Source organism: Pistacia vera, unplaced genomic scaffold, assembly GCF_008641045.1.
Source record: "Pistacia vera cultivar Batoury unplaced genomic scaffold, PisVer_v2 Contig240, whole genome shotgun sequence".
In the NCBI taxonomy this organism is placed as follows: Eukaryota; Viridiplantae; Streptophyta; class Magnoliopsida; order Sapindales; family Anacardiaceae; genus Pistacia; species Pistacia vera.
In genome coordinates, this window is record NW_022196047.1 from 464,286 (window position 1) to 490,232 (window position 25,947).

Below are 25,947 nucleotides of genomic sequence, written 5' to 3' on the forward strand. Positions count from 1 at the left end.
TAAACCTTAATAGTTTATAAATGGCCATATTCCCTTAATGAGCGATTAGCGCTCACCCCACGAAATGTTTTAAAATGTTTTGCAGGTAAGGATTAAGGCATGAAGCTGGGAGAGGATTCCGAGGGACGCTATGAGCATGAAGGGATGTTTTAATGATGACTGTTGAATGGTTTTGCTAGTATTTAGTGTAGTAATTATGTTCATATTTCATAATGCAGTAAATATGTCCATGTTCTATAATGGAGTAAATATGTTGTGTTAATAAAGGAAATCAAATTGCTAGTAAATTTTGTAAAAGTGTGTATGTTCTAGTAAGTATTATAATGATTTCATAATTTACTCCAAGAAAGGTAACTATATTTTTTGATTTATACAATGAACTTATTATAGTTTAGAATTAAATATGATTTTAAAATAAATTTCTTTCCTAGGCGTGGGTTTTCTAGATTCTCAATGGCCAATGGATACTTAGGAAATACCCGGCTAGGAAGGGGTTTTATAGTGGTCTTTTTGGCTATTCTCGCCATAGTGGCGTTTATTCTAACCTCATCACGATTGACATCCATAGTGGGGTTTTCAACCTCGCTAAGATTGAGGTTTCTCACACCGTCCCGGCATTTGCTTGGTATTAGAGCTTTGGTTTCTTCTTCAAACATTTTTTTTTTCCTCCTTATCACTTTTACTTTCAAGTAGCCATTATTTTAGTTTTTTTTCCTTGCCTAGTCATTAGTTTACAAAAATTTGGTTTAGGATAGTGAGTAGTTATTTAATTCATATGCATGTCTAAGAAAATTCTGTCAACAAGACAATAAGAGTATAATGAAAATGGGTTTTAAGTGGGACCGCTTGTGACCCTTCACTTTCCTGGGAATTTTTCTAGTGCGTATTGAACCATAGTAGCACTTACTACTATATCAAGTTCCTATGAATTATTTGATTTTTATACCTCATCATCCCTATCACAAAAATCCCAAAATCGTTAGAGAACTGTTCGAGATGTTGAAATGGAGAAATTACGAAACCAAATCAGAGAATTACTAGAACAACTTGCAATATAGGGAGTAACATGAGATCAAGATGATGAAATCGGTAGTAGCTCCAACAGTGAAGGTGAGGGCACCAATCCATTTGGGGAAGTCTCTTTATCTTGAGATGAATCTCTTAGGTTTTGCTCGAGGGGTCGAGGCAGTGAATTTGGGATTTCAAGCTTTAGAGTAGACATTCCTGAGTTTTAGGGAAGACTTCAACCAGATGATTTTATTGACTAGTTACACATGGCAGAAATTTTTTTTGAGCTTCAAGATGTTCTTGATGAGAAGCGTGTGAAACTGGTTGTAATAAAATTGAAGAAATATGCATCTATATGGTGGGAGAATCTGAAACGGCAACATGAAAGAGAAGGCCGTCAAAAGATCAGATCATGGGAGAAGATGCGCCAAGAACTCAAACGTAAGTTTCTTCTAACACACTATCGACAAAGCACTTTTCTTCAATTTCATAATTTGAGACAAAGAACCATGTCGGTAAAAGAGTATCCGATGGAGTTTGAGCAACTTCTTCTGAAGTGTGATATCCATGAACCAAAAGAGCAAACTATCACTTGTTATCTGGGAGGTCTTAACGTAGAGATTGCAGATGTCGTACAATTACAACCATATTGAAGTTTGATTGATGTTGTCCAACTGGCGATTAAGGTTGAGAAGCAGGGGGCACGGAAGAACACTATAAATTCCATTAGACAAAGGGAGACTACAATAAACTGTGGGAAACAAAGCTTAGCACCTGTTCCAAATCCTAAAGTAAACTCCTTCAAGCCTCTTTATAGAAACGATAAAGAGGGTGATTCTAGTCGCACTTCTAATGCTACTTCAAGAAAATGTTTCAAGTGCCAAGGCTTTGGGCTTATTACTTCTGATTGTCCAAATCGAAGAATTGTTTCACTTGTGTAGGAAGAAGTTATTGAAAATCATGCTAAGGAGGATACAATAGGTAAAGTAGAAGTGCTTAATGAGGACATAATAGAAGTACATGCTGATAATGGAGAATCCTTTATGGTACGCTACAGTCTTAGCACCGTTATGACAACCGAAGACGCAAGTTGGCTTTGTCATAATATTTTCCATATAAAGTGCACGTCCAAAGGGAAGGTTTGTAATGTCATTATTGATGGGGGTAGCTGTGAAAATGTTGTTGCCAATTATATGGTAGTGAAATTGCATCTTCCAACCGTAGCACATCCTCATCCTTATAAACTGCAATGATTGAGGAAAGGAAACGAAGTCAAGGTGTCCAAGCGTTGTTGTGTTCAATTTTCCATTGGGGATAATATCAAGATGAAGTTTGGTGTGATGTTGTTCCAATGGATGCTTGCCACTTATTATTGGGATGTCCATGGTAGTATGATCATCAAACTCTTCATGATGGATACAAGAACACATATTCTTTAAAAAAGGATGGGGTATAGGTAATGTTGACCCTTATGAGACCAAAAAATTGTTTGAAGAAACCAGAGGAGCTTGCAGCATTTATCATGAGATCTGGTCTTGAGAAAGCTTGTCAGGAAATAAACCAGGTGTGTTTGTTCCTATTGTGTAAAGAAAATGAAGCGTCTCCTGCCTTGCCTGAGAAAGTCAAGCACTTACTTCAAGAATTCTCTAATGTTGTGTTGGACGAGATACCTCTTAGGTTGCCACCAATACAAGATATTCAACATGCTATTGATTTCATTCTTGGCTCTGTCATTAAAAAAAAAAAAAAAAAAAAAAATGGCGTACCGCATGAATTTTAAAGAACATGATGAAGACATGGGGCTCGATGGCGAGTCTCTTCTAACCCTGGAATAATGATGCGGGAGCATAAAAGAAAAAGAAAAAGAAATTAAATTAATTATATTTATGTTGACTTTTGTTTTGTCCTACATGGGAGATATATGCTTTACTTTTTCACTTGGGAGGCTGTAAATAAAGCCTTACTTTGTCCTTTGTAATTATCCTTGAATATTATTAAATATATTTAGAGTTAAAGCATTTGCTTTCTCTTCCTCTCTGAGGTTATAGTTATCTTTGACTTAGCCAACCAAGGTGGTCCTTTAGGCTATTCTCGTCATAGTGGGTTTATTCTAACCTCACCACGATTGAAATCCATAGTGGAGTTTTCAACCTTGCTAAGATTGGGGTTTCTCGCGACGTCTCGGTGTCAAATAGATTGACTGTACATGTTTTAATCTTTTAAAGGATTTTGCAGTGGCTTCATGTTTAAATGACTTTCATTCATGATTTTTTAGGTGATGTGATTCTTGAAAATAAAAATGATATTTACGATAAAAGAGATAAAGGCTCAAATCTTTTGGAATACACAAACTCAAATTAGCATTCAAATAGTGAGAGATTACAACTTAAATAGAAGAAACTGAACTGAAAAGTAGGAACCAACAAACCATGACTTCATCATGACTATATCTCCACTACAAAGTGTTCCTAAAGACATGCACATCACTAACCACTAACCTACGTCACTAATCACTAACCTACATTAACAGAGTTCCTAAATAGTAGGTCAGGAACTACTGCACAAATAAAATAAACATTATAAATAATAACAAGCTAAGCGTAACTAAATAGAAAAATAAGTCTCAGTTTGTTATATTATTCTGAATTATTATTCTGTTATCCTATTTGGATTAAAAAAAAAAAATATGTATTTATTTATTTATTGGGATCATTATTCTAAAAATTAATCCAAATCAAATAACATTTTTTTGTCTAAAAGTGAAAAGAGGGGGAGATTTGTTTTCAGATTATTCAACTTAAAACATTTTTCTATCCAACTCTGTTCAACTCAAAACAATTTTTTTCTTTCTCTCCTTCTCATTTTTCTCTCATTTAGATCTAAAAATTAATTCTCCCAAGACCACCACCACCTGGTAGTAACTACTGTCGGCGTCGGCCACCGCCGACCAACATGACCGGAACGGCGCATGACCGGTCAATTCTGGTTGATGGTGCCAAAGATCTGGTTGTTGACGACTAGATCTAACAGAGATCTGATTGTTAATATGGCTATCTGGCCATTAATGACAGCCAGATCTTTAGCCATAGATCTAGCCAAAAACGGCCATATCAGTGCATGACTGGTTAGATCCAGCCGGTCATGCACCTTTCCGGTGACTATTGATTGCCATCCTACGGTGGTGGTCGACGACTGGTTGTCCTCTTGGGTGGCTGGGGGGTTTTTGTTAATTTTTATACTTTTATTGTGGGGTGTTTAGCTAAATTAATAAATATAGGGGTTAAAAAAATAAGAAATATTTTTAGAAAATGTACTAAACAACTATTCTATCTTAAAAACCTTTTTCAAAAAATGTACCAAATAACTATTCCAGCTTTTTATCCAACTCTAATATAATTTTTAGATATTTTATCAACACATTTTCAGAATCTAATCCTATTCAATTAAATCCAACTCAACTCAACTAAAAACATTTTTTTAGAATAACATTTTTCAAATAATCTACCAAACAAGCCCAAACTTTTGACGTTGACTCCAGTAAATAATTGATTAAGGGATTTCAAATTTAATTAAACAAAATGAAAAATATACTTAGATTTGAGACAACATTTAATTATGATATTATACTGAAACTTAAAACTCTTAATCTGAAAATTAAAATTAAAATGGATAAGTAAATGTCCACTATTATAAATATTTGCGTCTATTAATATTATTAATTACTATATTATTATTATAATTTTTTTAAATTTAAACTAGGGTATTAACACCTGTTAATAATTGCATGATGATGATGATATAAATATCATTTCAATAATAAATCGTCTCCTATATTATATGGTATTTATCAAAAATGAAGGATTTTGTGATATAGAATCACTATTGATATTGATGTTTTCATTTTATTTTACCAATCGTTCAGTCACGAAATAAAATTTGGACAAGAGATGTGAACTTTATGAGTTACATAAATCATTTGGATCCTTCTCTGATTTGAGGCTAATTTTGATCTTAAGTTCGGCAAAATCTTGTAATGATATAACCACTATTAAATACGTAATGAAGATATGATTAATGCTATACGAAGTAATCTATACAAGNAAAGTCTGTAGTACCTTTCAAATAGAGAAAAATTCTCTTTGTAGCTAAGAGATGAATTTCAGTCGGATTCTCCATGTATCTGCTAATTAAACCGACAACATGCATAATATCTGGTCTTGTTGATGTCAAATACATAAGACTCCTAACAATTTGCTTGTAAAGTGTAGCATCCACCTTATTTCTTGTCCCATTCTTTGTGAGCTTCAGACCAAGTTCAGTTGGGGTTATAAACGGAATTGCAATCCTTCATTTTGAATCAGTCTAAAATTTCCATCATATATTTTTTCTATGAAATAAAGACTCCAGTAGATGATTGCACTACGATTGTACTTCTTCAATGCTAAGAAAAAAAGGCATGAACCCCAAATCTGTCATATCAAATTCATTCATCATAGATTTCTTAAAAAGATCAAGCATGGCTCCATCATTACTAGTATAAATAAGGTCATCAAAATACAAGCACACAAAAAGCATCTTCCCATCATCACCAAATTTAGTATAAAGTGTGTGCTCATAAGGACATTTAAGAAAATTTTCTTTGGCAAAGTAAGCATTTATATGGCTGTACCAAGCTCTTGGTGCTTGTTTCAGCCCGTATAATGCTTTCTTTAACCTGTATACTTTATTTTCATGACCTTGCTTCAAATACTCGGGGGTGATTGATGTAGACTTCTTCTTCCAATTCTCCATGCAAGAATGTCAACTTCACATCTAATTGATAAAGTAACCATGAATTCTGAGCAGGCATGGATAACAATAAACGAACAGTATCAAGTCTTGCAACTGGAGCAAACACCTTTTTTGTAATCAACACCGAGTTCTTGTTTATATCCCTTAGTAACGAGACAAGCTTTGTACCTGTCAACTCCACCATCTTTTTTAGCTTTGTTTTATAAACCCATTTGACACTGATGGATTTATGCCCCTTAGGAAGCTCTACAAGTTGCCATGTGTTGTTCTTCTCTATAGACTTGTTCTCCTCATCCATGGCTTTTTGCCATTTCAAATCTTTCGTAGCTTCTTGGAACACGATGGGATCACAATCTGATAATAAGGCATAATTGGCAAGTGTATCATGATTATCAGATTCATTAGTACTAACCTCATAATCTAGCATCCATACAGGTCTCTTCCTTGTTTGTTGAGATCGAGTGTTTTCCCCAATTGTTTGGGCGTCATACAAGTCAAGTGGCTGTTGCAATTGCTAGTCTAACTGCATCAAAGTAGTATTAATAGGAAGAGTTGGCTATAGCTGCAATTCTACTTCAGCTTCATCAAAACTCGCTAGTATTTGTTGTTGCCTTGCAACCTTTTCAGTCCAGTTCCATGTATTTTCTTCATCAAAAGTAACATCTCTACTTATGATAATCTTTATCGTGATAGGATTGAACAATTTGTAGGCTTTTGATTGTTCACTAATCCCAAGAAAGAGTCATCTAGCTTCTTCCTCTTTTCATCTGGATTGTGTGCATATGCGATGCACTCAAAGATTTTGAAGTGATCAATGGCTGGCTTTCGTCCACTTCAAGCTTCTTCTAGTGTCATGTTTTGAATAGCAAATGTGAGACTTCGATTAAAAACATGTATACTCCAATGCACTACTTCTGGCAAAAAATGCTTCGGAATCTTTCCATTTGCTAACATGCTTCTCACCATGTTCAAGATTGTTTGGTTTTTTTTCTCTCCAATACACCATTTTGTTGGGGTGTGTAGGCCGATGTCAATTGCCTTCGAATTCCATGCATATCACAAAAATTTGTAAATTCTTGTGACATGTATTCACCACCATGATTAGTACGGAGAGTTTTAATGGCTCTCCCAACTTTGTTCTCCACTTGAGGTTTGAAGCTTTTAAATGCTATAAAAGCTTCATATTTCTCCTGCGAAAAATAAATCCATGTTTTTCGACAATAATCATCAATAACAAAATAAAATATTTATTTTTGCCATTTCATACAGGATTAATGGGACCACAAATATCAGAATGAATCAACGATGGCAATCATGGCCATAACGAAAATGCTAAAGCCACGATGGCAATCATGGCCATAATGAAAATGCCAAAGCCACGATGGATCATTCATCTTTGTCATAAAGCAAGTCCGAATGCTCTTGATTTGCAATGGAAATAACCCGTTTGGTGTCATCTTCACAATAAATTTCACAAGCACCTTCTTTATTTGTAGCCACATATCCCTTCTCTTGCAGCTGTCCCATACTTAACAAATTGCTTTTCAAGTGAGGAATATAAAAGACATCTGAATAGTTTCAACTATACTACAATCTTTAGTCTTGATTTGAACATCACCTTTTCCCAAGACATTTACTTTGGAATGATCTCCAAAACTTACAGTAGTATGAAAATCTTAATTTAAATGAGAAAAGAATAACTTATTACCACACATATGATTGCTGCAGCCTGTGTCTAGATGTATGTCTAGCTCAACCTCATTCTCCTTGACACGGAACGTCATCAACAATGCTTCTTGCTCCTTTTTCTCTGCAAAACTTGACTTCTCTCCACTTTTTTCTTTATTTTTATGAAGGTTGGAGTAGCATTCAGAACGATAGTGCCCATACCTATGACATTTGAAGCATTCAACATTGGATTTGTCGCGTCCCTTACTGAAATCTGAGAACTGATTACTAGTAGCTTGAAAACTTGGATCCCTGCTTCCATTTTCCTTTACCTCCTACTCCTCTACCACTTCCTCTTGAACTCGAGGATTCAATAAAGGTTGAAGCTTTCAAAGCTTGCTCTTCGGTGGTAGTGGTGCTCTGATTCACCTTTTGTTCATGGACTTGCAAAGAACTTTATAACTCATCTATTGAGAGTTCATCTATGTCATTAAATTCTTCAATTGAACAAACAGCATAGTCAAACTTTGGTGTCATTGATTGAATAATCTTCTCAACTATGGAAACATCAGTCATCTGGTTACCATATAGCCTCATTTTGTTTGCAATCGCCATTGTTCTTGAAAAATAGTCATTCACGGACTCTTCCTGCTTCATTTGAAGTCTTAAAATCTCTACGGAGAGTTTGAAGTTGAGAACGCATGACTTTCACCGAGCCTTTGTATTTCTTCTTCATAGAATCCCAAATTTCTTTGGAAGTACTTTCGTCAAGAATGGTCTCCAAAATAGAATGATCTATTGCCTAAAAAAATAATTCTTCACTTTCAGGTTAGTTAGCTTCCACTCATCAAGTTTTTTTGTTGTTGTGCATCTATAAGAGCAACTCCTCCTTTTGGTTCTTCAATACAAGTTTCCACAAGAGATCAATACTGCTTGGACCTCAAGAAATTCTCCATTAACGTGCTCCAAAGATCGTAGTGACCATCAAAACGGGGTATGGCTGGCCAGACAAAATTATTGACCACCCTCTCTGATGTCATGGTTTCTTGCTGCTGCAAAAAGAAAGCTACGTTTTTTGTTTTCCTAAAAGAGTTGTTGCTGTTCAGATGAAAAGAAAGAACTATGTTTTGGTAATGAAAAGGGCGATGGGCCCTTTTGTTTTTTTATTTTGTTTGGATAGGTGATCGTTAAAATGGACCAAAGGAAACTATTGCTTTGTAGGGATTCTTTCATTTAGAAGAGTACGATGTGGCTTAATGGGTTCTGCTACTAGATCTTGAAAGTAAAAAGATATTGACAATAGAAGAGATAAAGGCTCAAACCTTTTGGAATACACACACTCAACTGAGCATTGAAATATTGAGAGATTACAAGTTTACAACTTCAATAGAAGAAACTGAACTGAAAAGTAAGAACCAACAAACCATGACTCCATGACTATGGCTTCGTTTGGTTGGATTTTGGGAATACTACTTTTAGTATTCCCAAAAAAGTTAAACAGTAAAATACCCCAAAACTCACAATATTATTCAACTTTATTCAACATTTTTTAAACCCCCTAAATTTGTTAATTCAATTAAATACCCCTTAATATTTTTAATGTTTTTGTTACGGCGACTCCGGCCACCCTCCGGCGGTGGTGGCCGGCTGTCCGTATTTGAGGGTGGATTGGGGGTATTTTTGTTAACTTTTAATGTTTTATTATAAGGGGTGTTTTGTAAAAAAACAAACATAGGGGGTATTTTATAATTTGTAAATCCTACATCGTAATACCCGCCCAATTNTTTGACTTTTGAGAATTTACCTTTACAAAGTAATGGAGTTTGTAATTTTGAATTTTGAATTTTGAATTTATAATTTGTAATTTTATTTTTGTTAACAAGTGCTAGGTGGGGGGGTATTTGTAAGTTTTTAAGGGTTTTTTTGCCATTTTAAAAACTTTTGGGGGGTCATGTAATTTTACAGGATACCCAGAACCGGAACCGGAACCATTCTTACAGGTTCTGGTTCTGGGTACCTAGGAACCGGAACTGTCAGTTCCGGTTCTGGTTCCAAATTTCAAGGAACCGTCAGTTCCAGTTCCTTCAAAAAGTTCAGGGTACCCGGAACCGAACACCCCTAATAATAAATATTTTCAAAAAATGTACTAAACAACTATTTTGTCTTAAAAACATTTTTCAAAAAATATACCAAACAACTATTCCAGCTTTTTATCCAACTTTGATATAGTTTTTAGATATTTTATCAAACACATTTTTAGAATCTAATCCTATTAGATTTAATCCAACTCAACTCAACTCAAAACATTTTTTTAGAATAACATTTTTCAAATAATCTACCAAACAGGCCCAAACTTTTGACATTGACTCCAATAAATAATTGATTAAAGGATTTCAAATTTAATTAAACAAAATGAAAAATATACTTAGATTTGAGACAACATTTAATTATGATATTATACTGAAACTTAAAACTCTTAATCTGAAAATTAAAATTAAAATTGATAAGTAAATGTCCACTATTATGGCTGTGTTTGGCTTAATATTTTTATCCATATTCTGGATCCTATTCTTTAAATAATGTTTGACATATTATTCCAGAAATATTACTCTATTTTTTTAATTACTTTTAAACCCCATAAAGTTATTAATTTCACTAAATACCCCCTGAAAAAAAGTTTAAAAATTAACAAAAACACCCCCATCAACCCAACTTGTCAGATTCCAGCAACCACCGTCGGTGATAACCGGAATCTGTACAACGGCCTAACTTCCGACCAGAAATGGCCGGAAGTTCACCGATGTGGCCTTTTCCGGCCAGATCCACCACGGATCTGGCCGGAAAAGGCCATAACAACGTGTTACGGCACAGATCCGACCGGTCTGTGTCATACCGAAATTTTTCGGCCAGATTCCAGCGGTGGTGGCCGGAATCTGGCACTGCAGGTGGTGGGGGTGTTTTTGTCATTTTATATGTTAGGGTTTTTAATTAAATTAGTAAACTTAAGGGCTTTTTCACAAATTTTTAAAATTTATCTCGTAATACTCTCCTATCCAATAACCCAATACTATCCCCAAAATCCTATCCAAAATACTAAACCAAACGCACCCATAAATATTTGAGTCTATTAATATTAATATTATTAATTACTATATTATTGTTATAATTTTTTTAAATTTAAACTAGGGTATTAACACCTGTTAATAATTGCATGATGATGATGATATAAATATCATTTCAATAATAAATCGTCTCCTATATTATATGGTATTTATCAAAAATGAAGGATTTTGTGATATAGAATCACTATTGATATTGATGTTTCATTTTTATTTTACCAATCGTTCGATCACGAAATAAAATTCAGACAAGAGATGTGAACTTTATGAGTTACATAAATCATTTGGATCCTTCTCTGATTTGAGGCTAATTTTGATCTTAAGTTCGGCAAAATCTTGTAATGATATAACCACTATTAAATACGTAATGAAGATATGATTAATGCTATACGAAGTAATCTATACAAGTTGATATAATAGTTTGCATGTTTACTATCTTCTATCTTAATTTGTTTAATTTGGTAGAAAATTTGGGACCAAATGAACAGGTATTGTCTATTAGGTACAAACTTCTGTGAATTTTTCTATGGAAGGACAAAAGTTGCAAATCCTTCAATTAAGGGACATTTAATGGTGATTGCTATTAACTTTAACGTAATTGATAAAAAGACTTGGATAATTTTGACTTTTGTTGGTGGTCTTTTGTATTTCTGAAAAAATTAACAAAAAATAAGAAAATTACAACGAAATGAAGGGTCATTATTGACTTAGGCCTAATTGTGGATTGTTTCACCATTTTTTTTTTTTTTTTTTGGACTTCAACCATGCTTTCTGAGTAACGACAAGCTAACTTGTGACCTTACAAGAGTTCTCACCAAGAATCGTCCCGTTGTAGTCTTGTTGTCATCACTAAGCCAACCAAATAAGACTAAAGTCAAAGTTTGTGGAGAAAATATATGGGAGAAAAGCATCCAAGGGAAATTAGTAGGGTTTACAAGATTTAGTCTTTTGACTTTAATTTTGGGCATAAAAATATGTATTTTGACCTGGATAAGATACCCAAGGGCAAAAGGCAACAAAGAGGAAACTTGGGGGAGGTAACTATATTCCAATGTTTGTGTGAAAAGAAATCTTAATCTATTTGGAGTGATGTAGATGGTAAAATCGACGGTTGATTTGGAATGGACAAATCTTGTGAGAAGCGAGCCACTGACAATCGGATGGACCTACGCAAAGAGAAAGAACAAACATGAAGGCTCGGGGAACACAGGTGTGGTGTTTTCCGTAGGCATTCCAATGCTCAAGTCAGCACACTTGAAGGTATTTAGTGAGGGCTAAGAGTGAGAAAGGGTTTACCGTAATGTGGCTAGGACTAGGCTAACACAAAGTGGCCAGAGCACAGCTTTGCGGTGACTGGAGGTGGTAAGTTAGTCGTAACTAAGCTATGGGTGATTTCCAAATGAATAATGAGAGAGCTGACCTTTGTTTATACAGTGAACCAAAGAGGCTGGAGTCCTAGTAGAACTCTATGTCCTACTTGGTTGAGGAGTCTCAATTAGTAAGGAAGTGTTATTACTTGCCTTTATCAGAAAGACATTACCAATTCAAGCAAGATTTTGGATCTTAACTGAAGTGGAAAGTAAATAGGATTCTGATTCCTATTTTGGGATGAATGTAGGCTAATGAGCTGGAACTCGATTTAGCTTAACTTGTAAGAAGACCCAACTCATGGAGTGGTAAATCTACAAGTTGGATTTTAAACATAGGCTCAATCGAAGTTGGGTTAAGCCACTGGACCGTAATATGTTTATTTTGTTATTAGACCTCGTCAGGCCTAATACGATTTTTGGCCCATATAGGTGATTTGTATGGTATTTAGTGATTGGTTTCGTGCCTGTAGTGCTTTAGAATGGTAGATGTGGTGTTTGAGTAATTTAATTGAAGGAAAGATGGAGGGAATCAACTAGGGTTTTGATGTTTGGAGCAAAATTTTTCTGATTTTCCTTTAGTGGTGGATGGGAAAATAATGATCAATGAGTAAATGATTTCATAATCACTTGAATGAAAAAGCTTCTTTATATAGAGATAAGTGATAGAGTTTTCATTTAGAAATAAATAGAATAATAAATAATTGATAAATAGTGAGAAGAAACTGAAAGAAATCGAAAAATGAAGAGAAAGGGAATTCAATATTATTGAATCTTGAGAAAAAAAGTGATGAGATTACAATGTTAGGGATTTATATATACAAAGCTTCGAAGGAGAGAAAGTAAAGACGTAAAAGAGTAAAGTAGGGAGCTTATGAAATGAAGAAGCCAACAGCTCTTAACAATTCCAAAACGACACCGTTGCTTGTTAGTGACATATGAGAAATTACAATCAGCTCCTCTAACTTTGATCATTTGCACTTTTCAGCCTTTCACCAACATTCCCCCTCAAACTTAACTACACTAACTTGAACTCTGTGATCAATCACCAACATTCCCTGTAGCAACAATTATCCTTAGGAAACTTTGCCTGAATTGATGCATCTCCCTGTAAACGAAACTATCCTCACAACTCTTCACAAGGCTACTGCACTCTGCATCTGACTAGTGCACTACACTACTCTTCACAAGGCTGCCTTGTAAATCACTGCTCAGAAACAATTCAGAGAACCAAAAAAAAAACTGCATCTGCAGAACACTTCTTCAAAACGTAAAGCTGCATAACACCATAACTCAACCAAACTGCATCTGCCTTGTAAATCACTGCTCAGAAACAATTCAGAGAACCAAAAAAAAANATTGTTGTAGATAATCATGCAAAATCTTACAGATATTGCATGATTAAGTGTATAAATCTATAATAGGATATTAGGATTGTAATCAATACGTAATAGGAACAAATCTGTAAAATAGGAGTGTATAAATCTATAATAGGATATTAGGATTGTAATCAATACATAATAGGAACAAATCTGTAAAATAGGAAGTTAGATTTTTTTATTTCCTAGATTAGATTATTTATTTCCTAGATTAGTTCTTTATTTTCCTATATATTGATGTATAATTTGTCAATACAATATGAGAAAATTACAATAAGTTCTCTGTTTGTAACAAGTTAAAAAGTATATCCTTTTTCTTTTGTTATTTCACAGGAGTCATACCAAAAAATATTCTAAACTGGACTCGGCTTCAGAGGTTTTCTATATACCAAAATAAAATCCAAGGTATGATATATGCAAGCGTGAGGCTACATATAAAATTTTAAATCTTTGTTGCACAAAATTGCAACTTCATGTATAAATCATGTTTTGTTAAATGAAATGACATCTTTCAATTATTTTGCAGGAGCCATACCAAAAGAAGTCAGAAATTTGACTCAGCGTAAGGGGATTTATTTTGGCTTCAATCAACTACAAGGTATCATTTATTCAACCTTGATTACTGTAGCTGTTTGATATGATTTGACCATTACTTTTAAAACTTTTTTCAAGTCTCACAATTAAAGTTGTTTTATGATTAAACGAAGAAAAGTTAGTCTTATTATGATGCATTCAGCAACTGAATTGGGCTCAGGATAGATAGGTTTGGATACAGTTAAGGCAATGAACTCATCTGGCAGTACACTTGTCCAGTCAGCAGTTGCAGAGACTGTTGTAAGGGAATTAGGTTCATACTGAACAGGTTTGAAAATAGTTAAGGCAGTAGTAGTGGTGATGGGAGTAGAATAAGGCTGATGCTGCACTGTAGAATTACCACCTGCAGGACAAGTGTTGCTCGAAGGGAGTTCTTTGCTAGTAGGATTAGTTGATGAGGACACAACATTATAAAGGAAACTAGACACTAAATGAGCAGAATCTGTAGACTGACTTGCAGAATCAGGAGAAAAACACAACTCTTTAGAGAAGGGAAATTCTAACTCATTAAACTGAACATTAGGAGTAATAAATATTTTCCCTTCAGAATTGTAACATTTATAGCCTTTGTGAATCAGACTATATCCTAAAAATACACATTTGGAAGAGTGAAAACTGAACTTATGTTTGTTGTAATCCCTCAAGTAAGGAAAACAGGTGCAACTGAAGACTTTAAGAGAAGAATAAACAGGTGTTCTATGAAATAAGACTTGGTAAGGTGAGCTAAAGTTCAGAACAGAAGTAGGCATTCTGTTTATAAGAAAAACAGCTGTGTCAAATGCAAGCCACCAAAAATGCAAGGGCATGGATGCATGAGCTAATAGTGTAAGACCTGTATCAACAATGTGTCTGTGTTTTCTTTCACTTCTCCCATTTTGTTGATGAACATATGCACATGAGTGCCTAAATTGTATTCCTACATTTGTAAGATAAGGAATCAGCCCCTTATATTCTGCCCCTTGGTCAGATTGCAAAGTTAGAAGTTTACAACTGAATTGTCGTTCAACAAGATGGTGAAACTTGATGAACACAGACTGAACATCTGCCTTGGTTCGTAAGGGAAACATCCAAGTATACCTACTATAGTCATCTATAAAGTGAATGTAGTATCTATACCCTTCTAGAGAAACAGTTGGAGCTGGTCCCCAAATGTCACTATGGACAAGTTCTAATGGTTTGGTTGCTCTAGACTGTGACATAGGAAAGTGATTCTTGTGAAGTTTGCCTAGTTTACAAGCATCACAGAAAGGTAAAGATGCTGTGGAAACTGTTTCAGTGGTGTCTTTGTGCAGATAGGTCAGAATTTTCTGAAGTGCATCAGTATTAGGATGGCCTAACCTATTGTGCCAAAGAGACATCTTGTTTTCTTTGGCATTGCCAACCTGAAGTGCAAATGATGGATCTCGTCCATGATGATTATAGTTTGTATAGTTATTAATAGAATGATCATGATTCAACCATGGTTTGTTGGTGACAACATTTGATTCACAACAAGTAACATTAGATAACTGAGTATTAGAATCATGGTGAGAGGATAGCAGTGAAGAAGTTTTATTATTTTGAAAGGAAGTACAATCATTCAGATTAGAAGAAACTGAGAAACAATTATTCTGATCATTCTTTTTAGAACAGCTAGGTTAACTTAAAGAACTAAACTGCACAGATGGAACAACCTGATTGTTAATACAATTGAACTGACTAGAATTATCAGCAGACAACTCTAAAGTCTTGTGATTTAAGGTGGCAGCAAAGGGCTGCAATGAACTAGAGTAATTGGGCATAGTGACTGAACTGGATGGCAGGGTGGAAGGAACATGCAACTGATATAAACCAGCTTTAAGATCTCCCTTAAGCAACACTGTGCTGGTAGCTTTGTCCTTAACAGTGCAAGAATCAGAATCAACTTCAACAACAACCTGATTATCTCTAGTCAATTTGGAAATACTAAGTAAGTTTTTCGTAATACTAGGCACACAAAGAACATTTTTCAAATGAATACATTTAGAATGTAAACAACTAGGTAACAAGGTAAGGCCAATATGATATATGGAAAGAGACTCACCATTGCCCACTTGTAATTGTTCATTACCATCATAGCTCCTGCTGGTTACTAGTTGATTTGGATCAGGGGTGACATGATCAGTGGCTCCTGAATCCATGTACCAAGTTGGATCAGAAGGTGTGGTTGGAGTAATGTGTGAGGCTTGAAAATGAGAGAGTGGTGCAGTGGCTGAATGAGAGGCAAAGTACACTTGGTTGGGTAGTTGTTGTTGACTAGGGACTCAAAAACCTTGCTACTGAGAGGGAAAAACGGAATGATGTTGCTGAGTAGGAGATTGTGGAATTGACTGTTGGATACCAATATTCCCTTCATGTTGAGAATGTGATCCAGACTGGAGAGGAGAAGAAGAAATCTGTTGCTGACTCCCATTAGATGTACCAATATTTGGATAACCAACATTCAAGAAGGAAGGGTTTTGTCCACCAGAATATGTGCTCCCAGAATGAAACATGCTAGAACTAGTACCAACAGCAGACTGGTTTCTAGAAAACTGAGGTCCAGAGAACTGAGGTGGAGGTCCAGAAAACTAAGGTGGTGCTTTGTTATAGTTGGCATTGTATCGATGGTAACATTGAGGTGCGGTATGTCCAATCTTGCTGCACAATTGACAAGTTTGCTTCCCTCTGCCATTAGCTCGACCTCGACCTCGGCCATATCCAACAAATCCAGCAGTTCGATAAGGAGTATATGTACCATTGAAGACACCAGCTTGGTTTCCAAAGTCAGAAGAATAATGCTGAGCATTCTGAGAAGCTGATGAGTGATAGACTTGTGGTAATGCTGGTAACGAATATTGAAGAGAGGTCAACTGATTAAGAGGTCCAGGAGCTTCTTTTGACAAACCAGTATGAGTAGGTGGCAATAACGTAGTATTTGGGAACACAGATATGTTGTTAACATTACTGAGAGCAGCAACATTGACTGAGCTATGAAGAAAATCAATGGAGTTAAACTTCTCAAGCCTCAGTTCATATTTTTGTAATAGAAATTGTGCCTCCTGTAATGAAATTGAATCAAACTTTGACTCAATTCTGGAAGTTAGATTGACAACTACCGCATCAAATTCTGGTCCCAGTCCATCTAACACATATTGGAGCAAATCTTCATCTGAAATGATTTGACCACTTGCTGATAGACTCTCAGCAATTCCCTTCATATTTTTAACATACTAATTTAAACTCATGTTACCTTTTTGAGTATTTTGTAAAAGATTTTTTAAATGTAGGACTCTAGCCTTAGAATCGCTTAAAAATTCAGTCTCAAGTGCAAACCAGATATAAGTAGCAAATCTACATTTGGACACAATACTGAACATACACTCAGAAATTGACGCAAGAAGCCACGTGACAAGAAACTTATCAGTTTTCTTCCAGGCTACATAAGCTGGATTAATTCTTTCTTTTCCTAGGATTTCCTTAATTCCTTCTTCACCTAGTTCATTTTCAAGACTACTGTCTAAAGTAATAAGAGGTCCAGGACATTGAGCTTGACCTGTTAAGTGTTCTTCAAGATCATGAGCTCCGACAACTAATAAGATTTGTGATCTCCAGAAGTGATAATTATCTCTGTAATTATCTCTTGTTAGCTTCAGACTAACAACTTGAAGACTAGACGAGAAAACTGAAGTTGAGCTGCCAAACATCTTCACAAAGTTCTCGTTAGAGCTATTGTTTCCAGAAATCTTTGCCATTGACGTTAGTCTTTGGCTCTGATACCATAGAAGAAACTGAAAGAAATCAAAAAATGAAGAGAAAGGGAATTCAATATTATTGAACTTGAGTAAGTAATAAGATTACAATGTTAGGGATTTATATATACAGAGCTTCGAAGGAGAGAAAGTAAAGACGTGAAAGAGTAAAGTAAAGAGCTTATGAAATGAACAAGACAACAACTCTTAACAATTCCAAAACGACACCGTTGCTTGTTAGTGACATAAGAGAAATTACAATCAGCTCCTCTAACTTTGATCATTTGCACTTTTCAGCCTTTCACCAATAGATGACATTGTTGTTGTGGAAATTTCTCACCTAGGCCAAGTGAGCATGCTTGCCATCCCAGGTTGCCGGTCCAGAAGCATAAATGACCTCTCACCTGCCAGTTTCCTAGATGAAGAAGCCGATAGTGTTGAAGATGAATTTGACAAAGATGGGAATAACAGAGGAAGTTTGGTGCTGCTGACACATTTAAAATTCCAGATGGGGTCGATATAGCTCATCTCAGTTGAATGTTCACTAGCAAAATATGCAGAAAGGACTAAGGTTTATTTTCTGTCATTCTGAATAGAGTTGAATGTCTGTGTTGCATTGACGATACCGATACTCAGGATTCAAGAATGTGAAGTATGATTCCTTAAAGTAGAATAACTTATGCTATCTTCAACATCTCTACAATGAAAATACTTCCATCTAGTGCATAGCTTCCAAATCTTGAGGAACTTTACTTGGGGCATAATAATTTCAGTGGGACATTTCCTAGTTTCATTACAAATTCTTCTCAGCTCTTTGAACTAGAGATGGGAAGGAACTCATTCTTAGGCTTCATTCCTAGTACAATTGGTAATTTAAAATATCTAGAGTGGCTAGCCTTATATGATAATTACTTAACATATTCTACTCCGAGGTTTCTTCCCATTTTACAAATTGCAAGAATTTGAGACATCTAGACTTAGCCTGGAATCCAAAAAATAGCATCCTTCCAAGTGCCATAGGTAATCTTTCTATTTCCTTGGAATATGTTCACTTGAAAGATTGCATTCATCAACTTGATAGAAATACGCTTAGAAGGTAATGAATTGACTGGATCAATTCCAATTACACTTTGTGGGCTAGAGGAACTCCAAGGTTTGTATCTTTGAGACAATAAACTAGGAGGAGTTATCTGAAATGATCTTTGTTATTTCAATAAATTGGTTGAGTTGCGACTGGATGGTAACAAGATAAATGGATCCATATCTGGATGCTTAGGGAATCTCACTACGCTCAGAAAAATGTCTTAAGCTTTCAATAGGTTAACTTCTTCTATACCCTCAACTTTGTAGAACCTTCAAGATATCTTGCTCATTGATTTTTCGTCAAATTCTGTAAATGGATATCTTTCATTAGACATTGGAAATCTTAAGGTTGCCATATATGTAGATTTGTCAAGGAATCTTTTTTTAGGAAATATTCCAATCATTATTGGTAGCCTGGAAAATCTACAAAATCTCTCTTTAGCATACAATAGATTCCAAGGTCAATTCCCAAAATATTTGGTCAATTAAGAAGTTTGGAATAATTGGATTTGTCTAGTAGCAATCCTTCTGGATTGATTCCCAACTCATTAGAGTCACTCTAGTACCTCAAATATCTAAAATTATCATTCAACCAAGTGGTGAAATTCCTAGAGGAGGATCTTTTGGAAAAAATTTCTGCTGAATCATTTATGAGGAACCTAGCATTATGTAGTTCTCAAAAACTATAGGTTCCGCTATGCAAAACTAGCACATATGGAAAGTCAAGGGTCGATAAGGTTGTCATATTGATTGTTTTGCCACTAAGCATTACATTTACATTAGTTGTCTTTGTTCTTATATTTGTGTTTATCAAATGCCGGAGAAAGAAAACAAGGCCACCGCCTAATGTTGACAACATGGAGAAGAATTTCTTACCATGAACTTTCAAGAGCAACAAATGGATTCAGTGAAACCAACCTGATTGGGAGAGGAAGTTATGGCTCAGTTTACATAGGAAGATTAGACGACGGGATGGAGCTTGCAGTAAAGGTATTCCACCTGCATTTTGAGGGAGCTCTTTCGAGTTTTGAAATTGAATGTGAAGTAATGAGCAATATTCGTCATCGAAATCTTGTCAAAATTGTTAGTATATATATTAGTATCTTATAATATCCCTAGAATATTGTTAGTATATATATTAATATCTTATAATATCCCTAGAATATATGAATATTCCTATAATTAAGCTGTATTTTCCTGTAATTATGCTAGGTTAGAATCTTTCCATATAGTGTATTTCCTTATTAGCTTTGGCCTTCTCCACTATATATAAAGGTCTCCTTTGTATAGTTAAGACACACAAAAATATACAATCATATGATTCCTCAAAACTCTCTTTATTTCAACATGGTATCAGAGCCACAACTCTGATCTTCCTATCCGTGCAAGCCGTTTCATTGATGTTTCCTTCCATACCAACCTCGGCTTTCCCTGCACTAACAGTGGGATTTTCGTGGTTTTACATCAGATTTTTGCTCCTTTTTTTTTTTTTTTTATCAAATCTGATCATAAACAGAGTCTTGAGAATTTTATCAGTGTTTTTGTGTCAAGATTTTCCCGATACGCTTCCGCACGCGCCCCCACTTACCTCCTAAATATTTTACATGTCTGACCATGCGCCACATATCTCCAACGGAAATATCAAGCCTGTTACAGCCAACTTCAAGCCCAATCCAAGTAAGCCTTCCCAATCCATTTTTCTTTCTTTAAGAAATCAGGTCATTCGGTTCAAAGTCCAGCCCAGGTCAACCCGTTGACTCGTTGACAAAAAAAAAAAAAAATAGTAGGTCTCACTGCTCTCCCAACCTTGATACCATTGTTCGTCCTGTTGATAACATTTTAGATGACTCAAATTATAATATGTGGGCTCAAAATATGGAAGTATTTCTTAGAGGACGAAAATTGTGGTGTTATGTTTTTGGTGATATTCTTGCCCCCAAGCAACAAGATGGTGAGAGTCTTGATAAGTTTGCATGTCAGCTTGAAGATTGGCATAGTATTCATTATAAAATATTTCTTGGTTTATAAATACTTCTGTTCCATCAATCCATAGCCTGCTTCCCAAGCTTGGTAATGCTCATGTTACTTGGGATTTTCTTGCTAAATAGTACAACTACACTTATGATGCTTCGTTGCGGTTCCAGCTTGAGACTAAGCTTTATCAGATGCATCAGGAATTAGGTCAGTCCATTGCTGATTTCTATTCTCAAGTTGATAATCTTTGGGAACAGTTGTTTGCTACAGATTCTCACCTCAAATGTTCTGATGACATTGCGTTGTTTGCAACCTACCGTGATCCTCGTAAGTTTATGCATTTTATGATGGCACTTCATGAGGATTTTGAATCTACTCGGGCCTCTCTTTTGCATCACACACCTCTTCCAACTTTGAGACTGTAGTTACTGAACTTATTTCCGAAGAAAATCGTCATTCAACCATGAAGATGCAAACTCTAGATTTAGTTGTTGCTGCCATCCCTCATACTACCTTTGGATCTTCTCCAGCCTCAGGCCATTTCCCTTCTTAGTCCTCAAAGTCTGTCTTCTGTAAATACTGCAAACGTCCAAGTCACTTTGTTACGGAATGTTGAAAATTGCAGAACAAAAATCAGTCTCAGGCCCCTTTGTTACAAGCTACTGCCGTGGCTCCAACTGCTCCTTCTGCTCTTGAGTCTGCTGCTGAGCCTTCTTCAGTGCCACTACTCTCACTGCTATTGACATTGAGGCATTAATTCATCAGGTTTTATCCTGGTCTTCTAGTGCTTTGTGTATCACCTCAAGTACATCTCCTTGGTTTTTTGATCCTGCATGTTGTAATCACATGACCTCTGATTCCACCATTTTTTTCACAAAAATCTACTTTGTCACCCAATCCTATCATATATACTACTGACGGTTCTCATTTATCTGTTAGTCAAATTAGGTCTATTTCCTCCCCTACCTTATCTATTGACAACACCTATCTTGTTCCCAAGTTATCTTTAAATCTCCTTTCAGTTGGTCAACTTTGTGAATTAGGTCTTCAGCTTACCTTTTATAATGCTGACGTTGATGTGCAGGATCCATAGACGGGTCAACTCATTGGGACAGGCTGTAAGATTGGACGTCTATTCGAGCTCACTTCTTTGCAGCTTCCATCCCATCTGTCTCGCTCCATTGTTGCTCCTACCATCTCTTCCCAATTATGGAATTCTCGGTTGGGCCATGCCTCTATAACTCGTGTTCGTCTTTTGGCTTCCCAAAGTCACCTAGGTTCTATAGGTTTTGAGTCTTTTGATTGTGTTTCCTATCAGCTTGGCAAACAAACTCATTTATCTTTTAATATAAGTGATCTTTTTCGATTTTCACCTTTTGATTTGATTCACTCTGATATTTGGGGTCCTGCCCCCACTCCTACTGAGGGGGGATCTCGTTATTTTGTTATCTTTGTTGATGACTATTCTCGTTATACATGGCTATACTTGCTACAACATTGATCCAAGCTTGTTCGTGTTTACCAAACTTTTTGCAAAATGGTACAAACTCAATTTTCTCGTACCATTAAAGTTTTTTGTTCAGATAATGCCATAGAATACAATGACAAAACTCTCCTTGAGTTCTTGAATCAACAAGGCACAATGTCACATCGTTCTTGTCCCTATACCTCTCAACAAAATAGTCGTGCCGAATGAAAACATCGTCATATCCTTGATACTGTAAGAGCTCTTTTACTTTTTGCTTCTTTACCTGAAAATTTTTGGGGTGAAGCTGCTCTTACTGCTGTGTACACAATTAATCGGGTACCCTCACCTATAGTTCATAACAAATCTCCTCATGAGCTTCTCTATGGTATGGTTCCTAACTATTCCTTACTTCGTGTCTTTGGTTGTGCCCATTTTGTTACTCTTTCTCCTCATGAACGAACCAAACTTGAACCTCGTTTTCGGTTATGTTGTTTTCTTGGTTATGGCTTAGCTAAAAAAGGTTATTGTTGTTATGATCTAATCTCCAAACGTCTTCGAGTCTCTCGTCATGTAGAGTTTTAGGAACACAAACCATTTACTAGCATATCCATGTTCTCCCCTTCCTCTTCTAACCACTCACTCATATTCAGTGATCCATCTATTGCTCTATTTTTTGACTCTTCTGTAAAGATTCTAAGCTCCTCAGACAGTTCTTCCACTGCTACACTCAATCCAATTGATGCGTTTGATGGACCACCTACCACAACACCCATTCTTAGTCTTCTCCACTCTCTAAACCTTGTCGTTCTAGTCGGGTAAGTGTTCCTCCTACTCATCTTCGTGATTATCACTGTTTCTCTGTCCTTGCCACCCTCCATGAACCTCACAATTATTGTGAGGCTCATATTGACCCTCTTTGCAGCAAGCTATGTCTGATGAATTGAATGCTCTTGTCAAAACATATACTTGGGATCTGGTGAACTTGCCTCATGGTAAAGCTATAGTGGGATGCAAGTGGATTTATAAAATCAAGACTCGAGCAGATGGATCAGTTGAATGCTATAAGGCTTGACTTGTTGCTAAGGGGTTCACCTAGGAGTATGAGATTGACTATGAGGAGACTTTTGCTCCTGTTGCTAGACTTTCCTTTGTCAGATCTTTACTTGCAGTTGCTGCTGTCCGGCATTGGGAGCTTTTTCAAATGAATGTTAAAAACACCTTTCTTAATGGTGATCTTATTGAAGAAGTTTACATGCAGCCTCTACCTGGCTATAAGCATCCTCCACATAAAGTTTGTCATCTTCGTCGTGCACTTTATGGACTCAAACAGGCTCCTCGAGCTTGGTTTGAGAAATTTCAGTCAATGGTTTCTCAACAAGACTTTCTTTCTAGCCCATATGATTCTGCACACTTTCTTCGCACTACTGGGGCAGATACTATCTTTCTTCTTCTCTATATAGACGATATGATTATTACTGGTGATGATATTGCTGGTATTCGAGATCTTCAAACTTTTCTTAGTCAGAATTTTGAGATGAAGGATTTGGGACATCTTAACTACTTCTTTGGCCTTGAAGTCACTTCAAATCAAGATGGATATTATCTCATTCAAGCAAAATATGCCTCTGATTTACTTTCCAAAGCTGGGTTGATAGACAACAAGATAGCCACTAGTCCACTTGTGTATAATACTAAGCTACTGGCCACTGATGGTTCTCCACTTGCATATGTAACTCTTTATCGATAGTTAGTTGGCAGTCTCATTTATCTTACTGTCACTAGGCCTGACATTTCATATGTTGTTCATCTTGTTAGTCAGTTTATGAGTGCACCTCGATCTACCCATTTTGCTGTGGTTCTTCGAATTCTACGCTACATCAAAGGTACTCTGTTTCATGGTCTGCACTTCTCATCCCACTCCTTTCTGGAGCTATAGGCCTATTCTGATGCAGATTGGGCTGGTGATCCTACTAATCGTCGCTCCACCACTGCTTATTGTTTCTTACTTGGTACTTCTTTGATTTCATGGCGTAGTAAGAAACAGTCTGTTGTTGCCTTTTCTAGCACTAAGGCTGAGTATCATGCTCTTGCTGATACAACATCTGAACTTTTGTGGTTACGCTGGCTTCTGAAAGATATGGGTGTTCCTCAATCAATAAGTTATCCTCTTCACTATGATAATCGTAGTGCCATCCAGATTGCGCATAATGATGTGTTTTATGAACGTACTAAACATATTGAGATTGATTGTCACTTCATCCGCCATCATCTCCAGCAAGGTGTCCTCCAATTACATTTATTTCTTATGAAGATAATCTTGCTGATATTTTTATGAAATCCCATCCATCTGGTCGACTTGGTGATCTTGTTTCCGAACTCCAGTTGACTTCGTCACCAAGAGTTTGAGGGGGGTTGTTACTATATATATATTAGTATCTTATAATATCCCTAGAATATTGTTAGTATATATATTAGTATCTTATAATATCCTTAGAATATATGATTATTCCTGTAATAAAGCTATACTTTCTTGTAATTATGCTAGGTTAGGGTCTTTCCATATAGTGCATTTTCTTATTAACTTTGGCCTTCTCCATTATATATAGAGGTCTCTTTTGTATAGTTGAAACACACAGAAATATACAATCATATAATTCCTTAAAACTCTCTTTATTTCAACAAAAATCATCAACAATTGTTTAAACTATGATTTTAAATCTTTGATACTAGAATATATGCCCAACGGGAGCCTTGGGAAATGCTTTTATTATGAGAATAGTGTTATGGACATTTCACAAAGGTCGAACATAATGATCGATGTTGCATCAGCTTTGGAATATCTCCATTTTGGTTATTCAACCATAATCGTTCATTGTGACTTAAAGCCCAACAATATCTTGCAAGACGAAAATATGATCTCACATTTGGCTGATTTTGGCATCGCGAAGCTCTTAGGTGAAGAAGACTCAATGACACAAACACAAACCCTTGCCACCATTAGTTATATGGCTCTAGGTAATTGTTTCTAATTCAATATTTTATTTTTCATTAATTTTCTTTGTTATTGAGTCTTTTTTTGTTCTCCTAGCCAAAAAAAAAAAAAAAAACTTAATGATTTATATATCACTATTAGAATATGGAAGGGAAGGAAGAATATCTAAAAAAAGGAGATTTGTACAGTTATGAGATTTATGCTTATGGAAATGTTTATAAGGAAGAAGCCAACGGATGAAATATTTATTGAAGAAATGAGCATAAGGATCTGGGTTGGGGAATCATTAAATAGTACAGTGATGAAAGTTGTAGACACAAATTTGCTAAGAAGGGATGATGAACATTTTTCTAGCAAGGAGGAATGTGTTTCATCTATCTTAAGTTTGGCTATGGAGTGTACAAGAGAATCCTCGCAGCAGAGGATCAACATCAAAGAAGTGGTACCAAGACTCTTGAAAAATCAAAGTCAAATTTGCAAATGGGATAACGTCAAGAGGTAGAAGGGTTTCAAATTAAGGCTAATTTTCATTTCCTTTTCTAAGGAGATAGTTCTTTCTCTTGCTCTGTTTCACTTTGTATTGGCCTAAGTTATTCAGCCTTTTCTTATATTCTTTCAGATATTTAAATCTATATCATTTGATTTCCAGTTTGTTGTTGTGTTACAGGCCCTTTTCTAAGCAATATTCCTTTTAATCAATTATCTCCTCTAATGGCCCCATTAATTACTAGTAGCTTCGAGAGAGGAAATCAATT

At 35.7% G+C, this 25,947-nt stretch overlaps 1 pseudogene; it reads left to right on the forward strand.

Annotated features, from left to right (window-relative positions):
- The first annotated feature begins 23,128 nt into the window (after positions 1-23,128).
- On the forward strand, positions 23,129-24,535 carry LOC116131717 (annotated as a pseudogene).
- The last annotated feature ends 1,412 nt before the right edge of the window (positions 24,536-25,947 follow it).